Raw genomic sequence first — 21,446 nt, forward strand, 5'->3', positions numbered from 1 at the left:
ATACAGGGTGGCAGAAGAAATTTCCTAACTGTAAGGTGGTGGGCACCCTTTGCTAGATATGTTTAAGCAAAGGCTAGACAGCTCTGTGTGGAGATTCCTGGACTGACCAGGGAGTTTGGAACTCTGATTCTAGGAATATTGTGTGTGTATTGCAGTATTAAGGTGGATCTGATGTCTTAAAAACCTATTTAACTGAAAGGAAATCTGGGCCCTCCCAATAAGTTAACTTAAAAATAGGATGATCATCGTAGATTTGCAAAGAATAAGAATAGAGGAAAATGAAGATTTTCAATCTTTTTTGGGGGGGCATTAATTCAAATCAGGCTCATCTTTCTGGTAAACATGGTATAAGAGACATTGGTGGAGGAGAACACAGGGTATAGGTTTCTTTTTATTAAAAAAAAAAATAACTTCCAGTATTCAAGATGCAGTAAACCAGAAGTCATGATCAGAAAGAAAGATTTAATTGCTTTCAGATCACTTCTTACTGAGTCATACAGGTTACTTTAAGAACAGTCCTTTTGGACCCTCGTGGCACTCACCAGGAATTCTTCTCATAGGTCATTAATCATTTCTTTATCATGATAATGGATACATTTTGGAATATACATTAGGAGGAATATTGGTGGATAGACTTTTGAGCTTCTTCAATGAAACATCTGACATGAATGAAATAAATAAACAAGGAATGGTTTTTCCTCAGATATGTAGGTTTTGAGATAAACAATAGTAGTGAGAACACAAAATCTCAAGGACAGGCAGCCTTATTTTTGCATCATCATCACCATCATCATCATCATCATCATTATTACAGTATCTTTTGAATATTTTTAGAATGACTGCTATTACTTCCCACTACAACCAAAACTTCAATGGTATAATCTTCATGCACGCATAAAGGGAAAATGACTTTCTGTACTAGAACAGCTAACACACTCACATGAATATCTAAAGGAATATAAGACGAGAAATGGTTGTTTATTATTGCATATATTTGTTTCCTTTAAATGGACCTCTCAGAAGTCCACAATGACCTTGGCAATTCCTGAATTTAGGACACCCTAGTCAAAATGATGTCGCAAGAAAACAAAACAAGTCAACCCCCTCCAAAGAGTAAGCCATGATTTGAACAGCTTTAAGTTAAAAACAAAAAAAGAAAAAGAAAAAGCAAGGGCCAGAGTCAAAAGCTGCTTTGAGTATGAGGCTAGGCCAAGAGAAATTTCTGGCCACTCTCTGATTAGCTCTGACTTTTACAGAAAATACTTTCTTGGCATCTTCCACAACTTGATATAAACAATGTCTTAGCAGGTCAGTACCTGACTGATCTTATCCAGCTTGGGAGCTAAACAGGGCTGGGTCTGGTGGGTACCTGGATAGGAGTTTATGTGCCAAAGAGCTGCCTAATTTTTTATTTATTTAATTAATTTTGCCTAAAGATAGAAGAAAAAGATATCCTGTGAAGAGCAATGAAGAAATTCTCTTCTACCTTCTCACCAGATGTACCTCTGAGGAGGTAGGACCAGAAAAACAATTCATCCAGGAGACATAGGCAAACTCATAAGGCAGGATTCAGCTTTCAGACTGCCTGACTCCAAAGCATATAGAGCTGTAGATGTATTGTTTTTAACAAGGAAATCCCATGATTTCTGTTATCAACTTTGGCCAATGATCTGACCTCAAAATATGGCATCCTAAAGGTACTTCTCCCATTAGAAGTGTGCAGCTAGTGGATAACCAGTATGTCCCATTAGGGTGTGTAACTAGTACTTTCCCAGGTGCCCTTCCCTGACATTATAAGCCTGCAAAGTCACTCCAGAAATAGGCTCCTCTCCCAACTGATACATGTTAACATGTGCAAAGAGAAGCCCAACACACAGCTGATGTAGCTGGCAGATAAAGAAAGACAAATCTGTCAACAACTAGCAAATGCACTGACAATCTCAGTCAAGAGCCAAAAAGGTCAAGTGACCATCCTCTTATTTTACATGTATCTTCACAGAGCTAGATAAGGTCTTGCAAAATGCCACAACTGTGGCTATTGTAAAAGCCAGCTTAAGGCTTAACAGAAAGGCACTGTTAGCACCAGCAGTCTGGTGTTTTGTTTTGGTTTTTAAATGTGTAAGTATATTTAATATATTAAAATAAAAGAAACGGCGCTTTTCCTCTCCAGATTTCTCTCGATGCAGTACAGCAGAACTAAAAACATTTGCTTACTGAAGCTCCAGTTGAATTTTTTTTTTAATTTTAAAACAGAATTCAATCACAATCTTACTTATAAATGCACCAGATCATTCCATCAATATCAGATTAAAAAAAAAAATCAATTCATGTTTCAGAATCCAGTTTCACTATGAAAGATGAGCTGTCAAAACTATTCACAAAATCTGACATGGCTATTTCCGGCATCTGGTTGTCATAAAGTGATACTTATTTTGTCAACCAATCCTGAGCAAAATTGCTGCTCTGCCACTTACGAGACCTGTCAGCGGGATACAGACGATTTATTTAATGTTTTTGAAAGGCAGTCTCCTGAGTCTCGAGCTGACCCTGTTCTAACACATTACACACAAGCAAGTGTCCTTCCTGCCTGTTTGGAAATTTGTGACAAGATGATGAGATTCACAGACATGAGCAATTTAACGATAGACTGAAGTCATTTTTTTAGGAAGAACCAACTTTTATATCTTAACTACTAAGAGCAATCAGGTTTTCCCTATCAGATATGCTACATGCTCTTTCTTTCTTTCTTTCTTTCTTTCTTTCTTTCTTTCTTTCTTTCTTTCTTTCTTTCTTTCTTTCTTTCTTTCTTTCTTCAATTTGTATAGCCACTTATCTCAAATATATACATGTTTACTTAGAAGTGAGTCCCACTGAGTTCAACAGAGTTTATTCCTACATGGATGTAGAACAACAGTGTAAAATGGTAATTAAGAACATTAAAAAATCAGAACTGATAAATGAAAACAGTTATCCACTCCTAAATGACGCATACATAAGATTAGCTCAAAATAAATCACTTTTTTGATCACTTTCTTTGTCTCTGAAGTTGTTATTAAATTGCTACTTTACCTTTCTGCTATAGAAGCACCCAAGGCAGCTTAAAACAGTGAAACAAAGTACAAATTATAAAACATGAGAGTAAAATCAGTACAAATAAAAACAAAATAGATATTGCTAGAAACAGCTAACAATTAAAATCTTGCTATTTTCTTAAATAAATGAAAACCCATAGTAATCTAATTTGTGCATCCTGAATTCTGACTTACTACACCCTACAAACAACACTATACTGACAATGGGCTTGTACAAAGGAATGGTGAAAATACTTCCAAGATATTAAAATTTCCAAGATATTAAAAGCAGCAATACTGGAGATTGCGGGGGGTGGGGAGGGGGGTGTCAAACATTAGATAGAGGAATCTTGTATGAAGTCTATTTACATCAAGAGATTCCTGAAGTATACATCCAAAAGAAATTATTGGATAGTTTCATTATAAGCATTTTCTGTGCAATTGCCACATTTTATTCACATACTTGTTACATGTTATCTACCTGACATCGTCATCAATCATTGTCTTCCTCATTTTTTCCATATTTCCTTCTTTTTTTCAGATGGAGGAAAATCTAACTCTTTTGTTTTTCGAAAGAATGGCTGTACATCCTGTTCTTAAGGTAGTTGCCTTCTCATTGGCTGGTTGAACAGCCGCCAAGGAATGGGAAAGGCATGGCCAGCAGACATATGTAGTTTTATGAATAGAAGTAATCAGTATTACTTCCTTGTTTCTGTTCATAAATGGAAACAGATAGTCCCCTATTTGTTTATTTTCCACTTATTTTGAATGGAAAACTGATACCTAGTTCTGCCAGGTAATAATAACAACAAAAATAATTTATTAAATTTATACACTGCCTGACTCCCAGGGACTCTGGGTGCTTTACAAATTGTTAAAAACAAGGAGCAATACAAAAACCAAAAAAAAAAAAATCACAAAACAAAAAAACAAAGATGGCAGAGAAAAGAAACCCAAATGGGAACAAGGAAAAGGAAGAAAGGCCTGGGCAAAGAGCCACGTCTTCAGGGCCCTTTGAAATACCAGTAGGGTAGGGGCCATTCTCAGGAAGAACCTCATTCCAGAGGGCAAGTGCTGCTACAGAAAAGTAAAGAAATTATATTATTTGCAAAGAAGAGAAAACAAAAGAAATTAATTTTCATTTATTCAGTATCAAATTATTTCTAGGGTGGTGCAGAGAGATTGTGTGGGTCTGAAAATAACAGGGGTAGTGGGAACAAAATGGTACAATGTGGAATAACCTTGGGGTTTGTTGATTTTTTGGGGTGCTACACAGCTCAATATAGTTTCAGCTATCTTCTTTTGGTGACTTGATAGAATAAAGCTGTATGATATAAAAGAGCAAGTTTTTAAATTTTTTTAAAGCAAGTTTCAACCCTTGATTTGAAATTAACTAGGAGGTTACAAAACCCAGGCTTTGCAGAATGAAATACTACAAAAATTAACACAGCATAGGTGGGGGGAAATCAGATTTTAGGGATTTGCATTCAACACAGTTTACCTACTCACATCTTTACTGAACAGGATGTGATGAGATTCTTTTGAACATCACAGTCAAGTTAGTTCAGTTGACTGAAGTTTATGTTAAAAACTATCAAGTCTTATAACTGACAATCCTCTGGAGCTATAGTCTACATTGTCAAGAAAACTCATTTAGTCAATAAATAATGCAGATAGAAAACTTCATTCTTCCTTGTGTATTACAATCTTTCACTTCTGATCTATCTAGCAATCATTCACACTTTTCTCTCTTGTTTCAAGAAAACAATTTGGAGTCTCTGGAAAACTTGCCATTAAACAACAAGTAAAGGGAAAAATAAAATGAATCTTTTATGTTTGACTCACGCTAGGAGTTTTGGCAGCACAAGAGGGAATATTATAAAGGCATATTAAGAATCAAAGTCTCTGTCTTTCCTACATACTGTAGGCTTGGAAGTAAATCTGACTCAAATGCTATTTTTCCTGTAGTTCGTTCATGGAATACAAGGAACATACAAGATATATACAAAAGTTTATTTATTTGTTAATAATTTATCTTAAACTTTCACATGCTACCCTTGAAGAGTATCCAGCTACAGCTGGTGCAAAATGCAGCCACATGGGCAATTTTCAGTGCTCTAAGGATGGCACATGTAACACCTTTGCTGTGGGAGCTGCATTGGGTCCCAATTTGCTTCTGAGTCCAATTCAAGGTGTTAATTATCACCTTTAAAGCCCTACATGGCATGGGACCAGGTTACCTGAGGGACCGTCTCATCCCCATTACGTCAGCCCATCCCACCCAGTCAGGCAGAGAAGGTATCTTACAGACCCCATCTACAAAAGAATCTTGACTGACGGGGCCCAGGAGGAGAGCCTTCTCTGCCATTGCCCCCGCCCTATGGAACACTCTTCCCCCAGAGGTGAGGCGGCCCCCCACTCTTCCGGCCTTCCGGAAAGGGGTGAAGACATGGCTCTGCTGACCCACATGGGGCAAGAAGGGATATTATCAATCCTGGGGGTGGCTGGTGCCTTGAAGACGCTCCCCGAGTCTAATAACTCCTAGTTAACATCTGTTTCTTGGAAGATATTTATTATTTATATAGGAAGTCTTGTTGTAATGTATTTTAATTAATATTTATTCTTTTTACTGTAAACTGCCCAGAGTCACTCTGCAGTGAGATGGGCAGTGACAAATTTGAAATATAAATACATAAATAAATGCTACCTTCATCAAATAATTTATGTACCTTTATATCCAAGCAAAGGCAAGTTTAAACCAAAAGCAATATAACAATATGACTTCTACATAGAAATAATAGTAGTAGTCATGGTAGTAGTAATAGTACTAATAATAATCTGAAACCAATATGAAAAGCCACCATCATTCTGTAGCTAGCCACTTTCCCAAATGTCAAAAAGAGATCACTGTACAGAACAGCCTGCACTGAACACCAACCCAGGTAGATCTTTTAGAATGAGATAGGCCGCAGTAGATCACGAGTTCTTCCTGTCACAAGGTAAAGTCCATTTAGATAAAACGACCACTATAGCTGAATCCAGCAACAAAGCATACAATTTTCATTTACAAAATGGGAAATACATACATTAAGGGGAAGCTGCCTGCTGTTAAACACCATATAGCTTTAAAGAGAATCTGATTCAGCTCTGAGTGAAAGATATTGGAGAACGTAGCATGCTTTTGCTACCAAAAGGAAGGCTGGAAAGGAATGATAAATTAATTATTGTCCAAATTTGGAAAAGCACACAATAGCATGTTGCTAACAAACATGATAGTTGCATGAGCTGTAAACTGCACTGAGAGACTTTGGTAAAGATCTGCAACCATCTAGTCTGGGTAGACAGGAGCAGGCAACCGTTTGTCACAGGATCACATGCAGCCTCAGATTCCCCAGGATTCCCCAATTTTTCTCATTATGCTGAGAAGGGGAATACGTGGAACTGAGAATAAAAGCCCTAGAGTAGACTTGTCACAATCTAAAAATCAAGATCTTACTCCTCCCACAAATCAGGGATAAAATGGAAAATCCTAATCCTCACCCACATGAGATGCACTAGAAGATTGTACCTTTTCAAACTATTGGCCACTAGGAACAATAGATATGGACATCTATAGGGGGACAAATAACAAACATGCATAACATCATGATGCAGATCATGTGACTTACATATTAGCATCAGACATTGTACCACACAGATGCCATTTTTATGTCATCATGGTTTGCTATGCACACCACTGGCAATAGACACAGCCAAAGTTAGTGTAGAGTTTCCCTTCTTTGATTCCTTTATATTCCCTCTTTGATATTATCTAGCATTCCTCTAACTGGTTAACATTCTCAGGGCTATCATTACCACTGGTTATTGCTTCTTGTTCCCAATATCTTTCTTTTCCCCACCCCCCACCCCCACCCCCCACCCCCATGGAGTGCATATTGTGCCAGGCTCCATGTGGTCTAGCAGATCAGAGACCCTTTCATTCTTTTACTCAGAATACATCTAAATCAGGTTGCTTTTCTTAATGTAATTTCCTATTATAAGTGTTTTTCTCTTTTAAAAGATAAGCACTAATTTCCATAAATGTGACTTACTCTATTATTTTTATTTCTTGCTGCACCCATACTCCCCTGCTTAAAGCTACTCCTGCAATGATGCAGCCTTGCCCACTTTTCACATTGATCTGTCATTAGGAAAATCGCAGGAAACTATTTCAAGAGTGAGATGATAATAAGCCCAAAAGGCACATAGATGCTGCACATCTAAAACAATTTGAGTTGTTTAATCATCAAAGCACCAAGCTAAGGAACTCTGAGAGGTTTAATATAAAAGCTCCAACAAACTTTTCTCAGCATGCTTGCAATATCTGTTCAGCTACCATGTAAGAATCCATAACAAATTAGAAGTTGGTTTAACTTTGTATGACAGATATGCTTCTAAGAAGATACATTTTTCTGCAAAAATTGGGTTGTGGTCAAGGTAAGTGTGAACATTTAAAATCTTTTTTTCAACCATATTTCTTCTTAATTTGATATTTACCCATTACAAAAAATTGCCATAACTTTAGTATACTTTCTATTTACACAAATTAGAACTTTCATACATAAAAAACCAAAATGAGACATTAAAGAGCAGATGGCACCTCACAGAATCACAAATAAGAAGTCTGTTTCATCAACATTCCTTCTTCTTTATGCAAATGTTTATATTTCTCACTGTTTTCATTTTATTTTGCATAGACAAAAGATTTGAAATCCAGCACATCTAGAGAAGGTTGCAAAGCTGAAGAAGGTTATCAGAATCTCTTGAATGTGACATCGCATTATAATGTCATCAAAGCAGCACGGCTGGGGCCTCACAGACGTTGGGAGGAATGCTGTTCCAGAGGATAAGCATGGGGGCAGAGAAGGTATGCCTTCTGGGTCCATTAAGATGGTATTACTTTATTGATGGGACCCAAAGCATTCCAACCATATCAGACCTTATAGGGCAGGCAGAGATGATTGGATATAGGGAGCTCTACAAATATCCAGGCCTTAAACCTTGAAATACTTTATAGATTATCATAAGCACTTTGAATTGCACCTGGAAGTCAATTAGCCAAGTAGTGCAGCTCATGAAGTAGAGTTGCCACATGGGTGTAGCAAGATGCATCCATAACTACTTGTGCTGCCACATTCTGGATGAGCTCTAGCTTTTGAATGGTCTTCAAAGGTAGCCCTATGTGCAGCACACTGCAGTACCCCAAATGAGAAGTGACTAAGGTGTGAGTGAGTAGCCTCCAGATCCAGGAATGGGCACAATTCATACACAAGATGGACTAGTATGAAGATCCTCCTAACCCTCTTTAAGGTCCTTATTGAACAAGCACCAAGAGTTTAGTTGGACCCCTCAAATTGCACTCCAGTTCTGGCACATCCTGCTTGGTTGTTAGAAAGTCTCTGGAATAGGATGGTCCTTAAATCTAGTTTTTCGGCTTAGCTAGAGTTGAGCCTAAGCTTGTTTTTCCTGTGAGAGAACCTTGAGAACAGCACTTGGACAGCCAGGAGTCAAGATACATAGCTGTATATCATCAGCATATTGATGATACTTAACCCATCCATCAGGTGACCTTGCTCAGTTGTTTCATGTAGATTTTAAATAGGAGTGGGGAAAGAATCAAACCATGGAAAATTTGTAAAGCAGGGGCCTTGATCTACATCTCTTCAAGCCTACTATTATCAACTGGAGCTGGCCTTGGAGGGAGGGGGAGAACCACTGCAACATAGTTCATGCCATTCTTGATCTCCAGAGCTGTTCCAGAAGAATACCATGATGGATGGTATCAAATGCTACCAAAAGATCAAGAAGGGTCAGAAACGTTGCACCATCCCCATTCTGGTCTTACCAGAGGTCATCCAAAAGTACAATCAATGCCATCTCAGTTTCTGTTTGTTGTCTGGTCTTGTTTCAGTTACTGAAGGTACAGATGTAGGACACTTTTAAAAACCCAGTATTAGTTTGTGTATTTATTTTAATACACATTGAATATATGTTCTCCAAAGAATGTAAGAGGGGGTGTATAGTTCATAACATATGCTATAATTGCAATCGTCCTTAGATGTTCTAGTGAATGCTAGGCTGGAAAGGGTGCTCCAAGCACTGTACCACTGTTGCATCATTTAATATCTAATATCTATATGAGAAGGATCAGATCTAAATTTTCTCCTTACCCATGCAGACATACACACTTCCTGTATTATTATTTAGTTAATTCTCTACCAGTTGGGTCATTTGGTAAAAAACATTTTCATTTGCGGAGTATTTCACGTTAAAAATAAAAGAAAAGAGATGTGGGACATATATCTATTGCACTTTTAAAAAAAACAAACATTCTTGGTGGCTTTTTAAAATTCCTCTTCTCTCTTCTGTTAACCCACACATTCTTAAATGGCCTGCAATGTAATTGAATAAATACATTTTATTTCCTTAGACAAAACAGTTTGCAGGTGTCTGAAAGATCCACATAGACTCATGTAAGGTTATCAGAGCTTCTAAATTCCACTGAATCTTCTGTCTTTAAAAAACTGCTGACAGAAGGTTATATATAGATGATGGCCATACATTTTCGGGGTATAGCCTCAGTATACTGTGTCAGTGTAAAATTTGGCACCAAATACATACACTGATTTTAACAGCTCACCTCTGGCTGTCTTCTACCTGCTGAGTTTCCAAGAACTTCTGTTTCATTCATGATGTGTTTGGCAGCCATATTTGTTGGTATATTTAAAGCATTGTCAATATCTCCCCAATTCTGTTCTTATAGGAAGGCCCCCTGCTAATTTAAAGACACAATGTGTAATTTAATAGCAGTAACCAAGCAGTGTCATTTTATGGCTCCACTTTTTAAAATGGAACTTTTAGTTATAGCTAAAATTCACTGACTAGCTCTTATTTTAAATGAAAGAAATATAATACCATCACAGCATAATGTTAATCTATGCTGGTATATCACATCTTCCAGCAGTGTGATAGTGTGATATCCAGTGTGGACATAACAGAGCAGATGAACTCAGGGAGTGCAATACACCCTATTGCGTGGGTAGGCTGGTTCAGTAGCACTTGGAAGCAGCCACAATTCCCCCTGGAATGTGGCAGGGCTCTGCACACATATAATTTTTGGTGCTATGAAGAAATCCAGTAATTTATTCTGCCCTCTTTAAACCATCTTTAACACACAATTCTTCTACCATGGGGTTCAGTTGCAAGAGACCATTACTACTTTGCATGAACCTAACTCAGGGTTTACAAACTCTTTTGGAATGTAATACAAGGCTTTGTCATTCAGAGTGTACACCTTCATTTCCTTTGGTCTTGTTCATTTTTGGCAGGAAAACAATGGTAACTGTTTTCCTTGGATTTTATTTGCAATCCAAACACCACACTGTACTTCCTCTATAATGAGTATTATTCTGAATATTATTTTATGGAACGCTTTTGATTATCTTGGAGAGAAGTTGCTGGGGGTTTTTTTCCCCAAGAACAGCATTATACTTACATATTAAAATTGGTTATGTTGGCTGCTATTTTTTGTTTTCTCCAGATGTTATTGCATATTTGCCTTAAGCTCTGAGTGAAGAAATCTTACAAAACTGGCACAAAACCATGGGTGTCTGCCGGAGGGTGACAACACACGTTGCAGCACAAACTACATGACTTATAGACTTGAGTTACAATATTGGGATGCAAGTACGGAAGGTGGAGATTTACACTGTGATACTGTGATGCCCATTTCATCCTCTTTGCCTAGTACAGGGCATCCGATGACATTGCTCTCATGGGCTGTTCATTTCTTCTCTGTTACTTCTGTGGAACGAGAAAACTAGCAAAGTGTGGGCAAAAGAGAGAAACAAGAGAATCATTCCACTGCTTTAGTTGTTATGTGATCATTTTATTTCTAAAAACATTTATAGCTTCCTCTTTTCCTGAAGGAAAATCATCTCAACGTTTTTGTTGTGGGTTTTTTTCCCCACCAACCTAAAGGAAGACCTAAAATACATGGCTATAGAAGTATCCATTGTTTGCTTTGTAGAGGAAATGCAAATCTCCCACTTGCTTTCCATTAAGTGTGTTTGCACTATTGTTTTAAGTCATTATGTATAAAATGTCAAGGTCCTTCCCTCCCTTGGGTCTCTAGGCACTACTTAAACATAACTGGAACGCAGCCTGTAAAGTGCCTGGGGAAGGAGGGTGATTTTGAGCAAAAAGAGCCCTCAGGAAAAGCAACCTTTCTTTCTACCCCCTTTTCTCCTAAAATTGCTTTTGATTTAAAACAATAGCAAAACTCTCTAGTTAGGACTTCATTGCATACATTCATCACAACTCTTCCCCTACCAATTCAAATGCCCCCTTTTATCAGCCTTTCACTTTTCAGAATCAGTCAGATCTTGCATGGAAATGGAAGCAGGTTCACATTTTTGCCACCTAGGGGTAAACATTTCCTTTCTTTCCAGCTCTATTTTTTCTGGCCATAAAGAGCCAACCGAACTCATGCTGTGGTTATTGTGGTTTTCAATGCACTCCCCTTATTCTCTCTTTTCTATACCAGATAAATATTCCACAGCTTCAGATCGGATTAGGGTTCCCATCTTCAGGTGGATTAGAACTACAGTCCCTCTATTCCAGCAGGGCCTGTTGGCTTGGAATTCGAGGAATCTGTAGGGCAAAGACAACTGTGAGCATCAAGTTGGTAAAGGCTACACTAGAGAATTGTTGCCTTCGGCCATTGATTATGCGCCCATTCAGAACCTAATCTTATCTTGCTCAAATATTTCAGAATTGCAATAGCTTTTGAAACAAAATGTAAACTATTAGGGGACTCCAGCAAAGTGTGCCACTTCCTGACAGGCTCTGTACCCATGTGATTCTACATCATTGGCTCAGTGTGGTAGCTGTGGAATTTGGAGGGAGACTGTTTTCCTATTAGCAAGGACTTCCTGGGTTGCCTCCCCCTGCTGCAACTTCACATTCTCATGTCTCTGTGGTTTTAATAAATCACATAAAGAAATAGCGCCTTGATGGTTTGCAGCTCCCTGATTGCAAAGGCCCAGATGTTTTAAATGCCAAGCCAACAAACCATGTATGGGACAGGGCAAGACATTGCACACTCCTCCTGGTCAGCTGAAGGATGTACTGATTTGAGGTCACCCTTATTTGGTATTCTTTGCATTTCAAGGTCAGTGTGAAAATGGTTCTGCAATTTGCAGAGCAAAATGATAGTGATGTGGAAAGGGCCTTAGAGAAGTTGCTATTTTGGCTTAAATACTTACTAAAAATCATGTAAACAAACAATATGTCATTGTAGTCAAACTGTCACAGCTGCCGTTCAGGAAAATAGCAAACATTTGATAGTGATCTAGCCATTAAAGAAGAAGTGGGCAATCTATTCTTTATTGTGGATTTCAAAGCTTCCAACAACCAGGAGTGCCAAAAAATCATACATGTTTTCCAGCCTTTTGAGTCTGGAAGCACATAAAAAGTCTGCTGTGAGTCTTAAAATAGGCTTAATAAGTTGGGGGGGGGGGACAGCTCCCCAGTAGGAAAAAGAACTTCAGAAAATAGCTTATTGGTGTAATGCTCCCCACCTATTTTGCATCAGTACTCCACTAACTGAGATCTTCACCCCTCACCCCTTCTAGGAACCGAAAGGTTGTGCATCCCTATATTAAATGTCATTTACCAACTATTTGCCTCACGGCCAGAATAACGTCAGAGCAGGAAAAAATATTTTAAGCCCCTGCATTTCAAGAGAAGCTCCCTCAATGCAATTCAATACTTAACTGGAAATCAGCCCAGCAAGATCTACTTCTGAGAGACTGGAAGGTTACACCACAGTTACTACTGATAAGTTGCAATCTTCCTTTCATTTTCCCCCAAATATCACCCCCCAATGTGGTGCAGAAATCTGCCCTTTTGGTGGTGGTGGGACTTCTCTGATAGTTTTCGGCAAGGTGCTTTCTTGCTGTTTTTTAAAGACCCCATTTTGCTCCCACAACTGTGAAGCTCTTTCCACTGTTTCTTCCAGGCCAACTTCCTGGAAGGCCTGAGACCATTCAGTGCAACAGGATGTTAGGTCACCTTGATAGCGCTGACCTTTTTTGGACAAGGAAAAAGAAACCTTGGTTAATTCATAGCCATACATGTACTTTGCAACTATTCGTACCTCAAGAAGTTTGGATTCTACCCTTCAGGTGAAATAGCTTTGTTTTGTAGGTAATCAAAGAAAAAATAATTGCTAAAGGTTTGGATGAACACTTCAGTATGGCTGTAGTAAATCTGTTTCCCCATTACCCTCAGATGGGGTGCTTGGCAGGGGCGGGGAGACACTGTACTCAAAAATGACATCCAGACTCTAGAATTGTCTTCTTTAGAAAGCTCCTCTAACTCTCACTTCTTGCTTCCCATCACTTTATAACAATATTTCGGTTTCAGGGGTATTTGGAAAGGGAGAACTGAATCAGCCTGAAATCTTATTTGGCCGTGGTTCTTGCTCTTTGGGGGTAGTTTTATTTTTATATTCAGCATGCTGTTTTAATACATGTTCTAAACCACTGGGTTTTTAAAATTCTTCTTGTTGTTGTTTTTCTATCTGTATTTTCTTATATCATTTAATTAGGCACCTTGAATGTTGGTTCTAATGGAAAAACAGGTTGTCGGTATCTGAAAATGAACAAACACATAAATGTTATTACAACAGTCTCTCCCTCTTTAGACTGGAATCCAGATTCAGAGACTTCAGATTTCAGATGTCAAAAAAATGTGTATACAGTGTTCATTCTGTCCCTCTCTCATGCATATATACACTTGTGCACATTTTTCATAGTAGCTATTTATATTGAAGAAGAATGTTTTCTTCTCATGGAATGAAATATACATGTAACACTAAAAATATCTTGAAGACTCTTGCTACATTGCGCCATGTATGAATGTGAAGAGCTATTTCTAAAATGGAATGTGCTCAACCAAGCAAGTTTTACATTCATACTGCAATCTGTTTAATCCTCGTGTGTGAGAATGCCCCTTCTGTTTGAGATGTCCATAAATAACACAGCAGCAAAGCTGATAGCATGTACTTCTGCTTTGTCTAGGTTTGTCCTCACCCTGTCATGACCCAGATAGGCAGGCTTATTTGCTGTCTCTGCAGTGTCTGCCACATTGATGTATTCACAAGAACTGAGTATTCAGTAGAGTTACCTGTTTTGACCTGAAGGTTTACTATTTTGAGTTTCCATAAAAGTTATGGATTCAGGAGGGGAAAGTGCTCCAGAGAACAAGAAACTTCAGGAAAAAAATCATTGCCTTGAGGAATTAGGGCAAGGTCCATGTAGTCCACCTTTCTGTATTCAGTGTTCACAAGCAGAGTTTAAAAGATAAGTAATCTTGTTTTCTTTATATCCAGCAACAGGTAATCATAGATATCAAAAAACAACCCACACTAATCAAGTGCTACATTACCAAAGTAACAACCCATTTTCCCACAAGAGGAGCTGTGTAAGAACATTATTCAGACAAGCACAAACGCGCTGCAGCAACCCAGAACATCAGAAGAAGGAAACAGACTACTTATACAACATCTTCCAACAAAATGGATACCCACGCAGCTTTATCAAAAAGTGCCTGACCACTCAACCCACTACAGCACAACAAATACAAGCTATGAAAAGGATAACACTGCCATATATCAGAAACATCTCAGAAACAACTAACAGACTATTACAACCACATGGCATCACTGTACACACAAACCAACTAAAGCCCTCCAAAACATCTTAAGTTAACCAAAAGACCCAGTAACCCAAGAAGAAAAAACAGGAGTCATCTACAACATACAATGTAAGGACAGTAACAGCCACTATGTAGGACAGACAGGCAGAAGACTAGCAGAGCACATCCATGAACATCAACTAGCACTCAGAAGACATGATGAAAACTCCTTAATCTCACAACACATGGACAGAGTCAACCATAGTTTCAACTGGGAAACTGGCAGCATTTTAGACCAAGCTAAATCCAAAAATGCTAGGGAATTCCTGGAAGCTTGGTATTCAGAGAAGTCAGCCATCAAAAGGCACAAAGAGATAAGCAACATTTACACACCATTCAAAAGAGACAACAAAAATCTAAAAAAAAGAAACAGAAGGACCAGAACACCTCCACACCCGCAATCAACACCCAGATAAGCAGGGATTAACACCAGGATTAACACCAGACAAACAGCAGCCTAATCAAGGAACTAGCAAGGAAAGAACATCCCCATCCAACACTGGCAGGGCAAGCTACTGTATATAAACAGGGAGCAAACCCCACTCCCTTCTAGCAGTGAAGATGTTACCGAGTCAGGTAATGAAATGTCTGCAAGAAAACAACCAAGCTCAGAGAACCCCAAGGACACCACAATCATAGATAATCATACATCTACTGCCTCTGAACATATCAATGCCCTCAAACTGTTCTTGATATTAGTAGGAGTCTCCTCCATGCATTTGCTTAATCCTCTTTGAAGCCACCTAATGAAAGGCCTACTTCAATTAATGTAGAGCACATGTAGGATTGGGTTTGCCCACATATCCCAGTGTTCCTGCAGTGTATCCCTGATCTTGAATGAGAAGCTATGAAGAAGGCTTGACTTCTTGACTAAATACATTAAGACACTTTCCTATGGTCTAGCAGGAATCATGGGGAAACTATAAACATTCAGTATAAAGATCAGCCCCATTGGACCTTCCCATAACACAAAGTGGAATAGAAAGGTGCTGAGAGGTTAGTGACTGTAGGGCTCCTTTACATGGGTAGCAAGCAGAAGAGCTAAGAAGGGCTCTTCACAACTCATGGATAGGATTTTCATATGTCAATTATGTGTTGTTCAAAGAATTTGCTTATATCCAGAATTTTCTGCACAATAAGGAATATTTCAGTTTGGAGAAAGGCAGAAGAATATCCTTTAGTACCAAACTCTTACACAGTTATTATCAGAGACCTGTTCTACTGAAAAGCAAACAGAAGGCAGTAAGTTCAACTGACAAATTAAAAGGTACAACTTGTCCTGGTGTTATTACAGTAGTTCATAGCAGCAGAATGTTGGAAGGACTGTCATTCTCTTTGCATTAATCCCTTTTTTTCTCTGCTCACAGAAGGTGTTGGCCAAGTAACTTTTGTAGGAACTTGTCAATTCACCAGATACTCAAATAACTTGGCATACATTGAAATATGAGGCAGTAGCATTCAGGATTACTCCAGTACAGTGACATTAACTATGCACTCTCGAATATGAGGGTTATTTGTACATCTCAATTACAGCCTGGTCAGGCTGACACTTACTCCAACCAGACATGAAAGGGCATGGAACTGTTTGCATACTTATCCCAGAACATATTTGTTGCATTAACATCAAAGGATTCATTTAACTGAGACCTACTTTTGTTGACATCACTACAATGACTTCTAACTTGAATGGAAAAGCCCTGGATTAAATTCCTAGTTGCCAGGTCACAATACAAAGACTGACTCTATTCCTTTAAAGCTACCAGTTTAAGGAGCAGAAAGTTGTAATGCATATTTGTTTCCTTCCCTTATCCACCATGTTGCCATATTTGCTAGAGGGAATAAAGATTCAAATTGTACTGCTTAACTAGCTGCTTTAATAAGCTACCCATAACCTACTGTTCTCCACATATGCTTAGGCTACAACTCCAAGAATTTCTGTTGACTTCACTCACTGGGTATTCTGGGAGCTGTATCCCCAGCATATGAAGACCATCACCTTAAGAAAACCAGCTTTTGTCACAGAAGACTTTTCAGAGTATGACTGTCAATTCTAGGTGAGCCTAACTCATGGGAGATCTAAGGAGGTGCAAAACTGAAAATGAACATGTGAACATATTCAAGTTTATGTTCATATGCGGATATTATTAAATACTCAAGTGATCTCAGTTTTAAGAGCAAGAGTTCTTCAAAGATAAAATGTTTTGTTGACATGACAGTAGAACTTGCCAAAAAAACCCAAAAAGTTACATTCTTGTGTTGTAACCTTAACTTTCCTTCTAATACTGTTAAAATCCTACCCCAGATTCATCTCAGATAAAAATAGGAAATGGCATGAACATGCCAAAGTTAAAATAAACACATTTTCAGCTTGTTTTCACCAGTTCAGCTTTGTGGAAATTATGACCTGTTCAAGCATAAACTGCAGAGATTAATGAAATGGTACTTAGACATTGTATTCTCATTTACTCTATAAAGGCACAATAATATTTGAACAGCAGTTAGAAGTGAGATAGTAAATCCCAGGATAGTGAAAAACAACCATAACTGAAGTTTATTTTTCTGGAAGTCTTAAGGATGGCTTAGGAAGGAAACAAAAATCAGGTGTATAAGAACAAATCCGTCTTCAAAAATCCTAAATACAAAGAATTTGTCACAAAGGACAGGTTACAGTCCTGCATGCTTTTTCAAGCATTGTCCTGTGATTCCTATAAGAGTTATTTCTCACGCTGATAAAAGAGTAGCAGCTATCAAAACAGTCAGCAGATTCAGACAGCTCCTCTTCCACCAGAGTGGCGAACCTCCTCCCCCACAGCTTTAGGACAAATGGAAAGAAGGGGACAACAGTTTTGCCATCATCAGTTGCCTATATATACAGTAGATGTCTTATTTGAAAATAAAGTTATTTGCTTTTTTATAGTAATTTTATTAAAAATTACAATTTACAACAATAAAAACTAATACAAACTAAAAAAGAAAAGAAAAGAAAAAATAGAGAAAATAGAAAGAAAAAATAAGAATATAATAAAGAATGTGTGTGTGTGTGTGTGTGTGTGTGATTTCCCCCTTCATCACAACAAGTATAAACAATTTTAGTAACTTATCACCTTCTCTTAAAATACAACAAATGATCTCTTCTTCCCATATCCCATCTCTTATCTCTAAACAAATCCATAAAATCTCATTTCAATCCTAATGTCAGCAAAAGTCCATTAAGGGTTACTAGAAATAATAACATTATCTATTTTAACCTCAATCAAATAAACCAACTTTATATTCCTTCCTTTTACTTCTAACGATATTGATCTTCAGTCTCTTCAAATAATGTCCTAGAACTTGATTTCATTTTTCTTTGTCCCTTCTCACAAAATTTTTCAAAGCTTTAACAAGCATCTTTTGTAAATGCAATATAGGAAAATTATCCAGGCCACTCTTTTGGTTGTTATTTGTATTTCCCCTTTAATTATTAAGACATCAGCCGGTTTCTTTTGTATGTCCAGTATAGCATCTTTTTCCATATCATTCTCGTAGTCTGTCATTTTTAAATCCACTTTCAGATCAGTCTCAATCTTGTCAGATAATACTTGTTCCTCTTCCATAACATCTTTTAAACACAGTCTATTTATAGAGGCAGACACTCTTAAAATTAACTTCTGGGTCCATTGTTCAAAAATATCCTTCAATATGTCCAATGTTAAAATATTTTGCTTCATTCTGTATTAGTAAATTGAGTTTAAGTGTTCTTCTCCTTTAATTGTAATCTTTAGTTCCTTCTAGTTCCCTCTAGTATCCAATTTTTAAAGTCTTATCTTATGTTTTTTTAAAAAAAAAGAATTCAAAACAAAAGCATTTTCCCATGGGAAGGATTCTTTATAATTAATTCCAAAATCTTATTTCAAATTTATCTGGACCCTTAGTCCATTTGTAACTTTCTAAAATCAATGTTTTAATCACCCTTTTGCTGTTTGTTCTAGAAAAAAAATGTTAAGCCCTTAAACTTGTATTTAAAACTTTCGCTAAGGATTCAAGGAAACTCACCCGGTGCTGTAAAACTTGTCGATCCAAAGGTTCCTAATAGCCAAAAAGCAGCAAATAAGCAATTTCTGAAAGTGATTAGAAAAGAAACTATGCGAACTTAGTGTCCTTCCAAAGGCACCAACCACAGTTTGAGCAAGATGGCTATTCCCTCATCTCCCAGAGTTCTAAACATGCCGGAGACTGCTGTCTTGCAGTCTCCTCATGAGGAGCAGCTATCTGGAGCACTTGTGACTGTCCTCAAGTCCTCTCCTTGTCCAGAGAGGGATTACAAAGAGCTGGTCTACTCACCGACTCTTCATTCCACTGTGGTTGTCGAATCCGCTTTTTGCGGAGCCGTCTTCAGTTCGCCATTTCTTCCCCAGAAGTCGAAAATGAAGTTATTTGCTGTAATTGTTGTGTTGTAATTTTAATTTCCCTTCTAATAAATACTGATAATCAAAGTTCTTAGATTCTTCTTCCTTTGGATTAATTGTTTCTGGTCTATATGAAGGACAGAAATCTGAGAGTTCCAATCCCAGGCTCCATCTAGAAGGACTGGTTGACATTCCTCCTCATTGTAATAAAATGGAACATATACTTTCTGGCAGGGTTTTCAAAATGAGATCTTCCCAGCCCTAGGAGCACCTTATCTGGAGATGCCTTGGATTAAGTCTTCAATCCTCAACAAGTAAAGTCTATGCTGTAGTTCTGAATAGCATTCTCCATTACTCCATTACTATTCTGCCGGCATATTTTATTTGCTGTATCTTCAAAGTTGAAGAAATAGTTAACTTATGTGCTTTCCCAAATCCAATACAGTCTGGAGAATAAGAACATGCCTTCATTTATTTATTTGTTTGATCCATTTTTATACCTCTTCCCATATGACAGCGGCAGGCAGAAATTGGGCCATGGTCTCTGCAGTGGTCCTACTAAGCCATGATACATGGGGGACAAGTGATCCTTCAACTATTGTTGAATTATATCTTCTAGCCTTCTTTACCATTAGCCACATTAACTGGGTCTATTGGGAATTATGGCTCAACAAACTCTGGAGAACCATAGGCTGTCTAGTCTTCAGACTGACTACATACCAGAGCATTTCAACTGTGCAGCTGAGTAGAACATATACATTGTCAAAATACAGCAGAGATAATCACTGCAAAAGCGCTACAGAGGATATGAACTGTGATCTCTTAGTAGTCCACATATTCCTCTTATCCAGTTGTGAGACCAAGGATAGATGAAAAACACGGTGAAACATAGGCCCATCCATCTGGTGGAGTTGGCATATGTAACTGTAACCCCTGAAGCATTTGAGATGAAGAACAGTTGTCAATTGTTGAAGAGGATGACCTGCATTTGTTTCCTTTACTTACAAGGCATGTTCTGCTGCTTAGTCAGCTGTTACGATGGCACACAAACGTTTTTGGAAGAGCTGTGGTAGAAAATAACTGATCACTAAGTCAAAAGTGTCAAAGCTGTCTGGGTAGGTGGAGGCACCAACAGGAAAGCAGGAAACCTTGTCTGCAAGTTTAGAGCCTGTGGAAAGGAAATAGTTTCCATCTAACAGAGCCTGTAGACTAACTTTGACAGGAGGGCTCAGACAAAGCCAAAAGGGCTTTTTTTCCTACTCCACTTTAATCATTTCAGCTTGTTCCAGTTTAGCACTCAAGGGAGGAAGTGTGGCTTAGACTATATTTAGTGTTTTGGATTATTCTTACTATCAGCACTGCAGACACAGAGGGAAAGAGCACATGTGAGTATGTACTTATAATATCCATTAATAGGCACACATAAAACAAACATTATTTCTCAGCCAAACCAGTTCTTGAAGCATGATTGCTCCATTTTTTAAATCTGCACCTTTATAAACTACACAAATACCCTGACTGTATCAAAAACAACAACACCTTGACTGAATTTTAACTGCACATCTAAGATTGCCCATACATACATACAGAATTTAATAGAATTCTGGAGTAGTATCAACATGCATTGCAAAAAAAAAAGTTGACTTCTATCCAATCTTCAGAGCAGGGAGAGGTACCATCATTCTGAAGCTATGTTTGCAAAACAGCTTTCCTCCCTTCCTATCAGAGCATTAAAGTGGAAATGAGGACCTCCTCCAAAAAGGAGAGGTGTTTTGGAATCCTCATAAAATGTGTTACTTCTTACAAGAAATGTCATATCCAACATGGCACCCTCACATTATGTTCTGGAAACTGTAGTCCCACATATGTGAAGGTCACCATGTTTAGGAGGACTGTCGTAGAATGTGCTGGTTTTTCACCACCCTTATCAATGCTTTGCATAAGGTTGACTAAGCATACATGTTCTCCTAAGCCCCACACAAGCAGATCCAATTGACAACTTATTTAAATTACATGGCAGTATCTGGCTAACTTTGCCTGGCTCAGAAGTTAAACAGGGTCAGACCTGGAGAGTACTTGGATAGGATTTCTGCAGAGAATACCAGGGCTGAAAAAAACAATGGTAAACTATCTTCATTTCCTGGCAAAGGAACTATACAAAGAAAGCCAGTGTGGTGGTGTGGTTAAG

At 38.1% G+C, this 21,446-nt stretch overlaps 1 long non-coding RNA gene across 1 annotated transcript in view; it reads left to right on the plus strand.

Moving 5' to 3' along the window:
• The window catches only part of LOC112540667 (uncharacterized), a 31,741-nt gene extending 11,323 nt beyond the window's left edge, over positions 1–20,418 (plus strand). Inside the window, exons 2-3 of the long non-coding RNA XR_003084734.2 lie at positions 7,808–7,977; positions 14,506–20,418. This is a non-coding gene — a long non-coding RNA (uncharacterized LOC112540667). The remainder of the gene's footprint in view (positions 1–7,807; positions 7,978–14,505) is intronic.
• The last annotated feature ends 1,028 nt before the right edge of the window (positions 20,419–21,446 follow it).

This window comes from Python bivittatus, unplaced genomic scaffold (genome assembly GCF_059951505.1).
Source record: "Python bivittatus isolate LINGU-HERP-01145 unplaced genomic scaffold, Pbiv_v1 ctg000020_np1212, whole genome shotgun sequence".
Classification (NCBI taxonomy): domain Eukaryota; kingdom Metazoa; phylum Chordata; class Lepidosauria; order Squamata; family Pythonidae; genus Python; species Python bivittatus.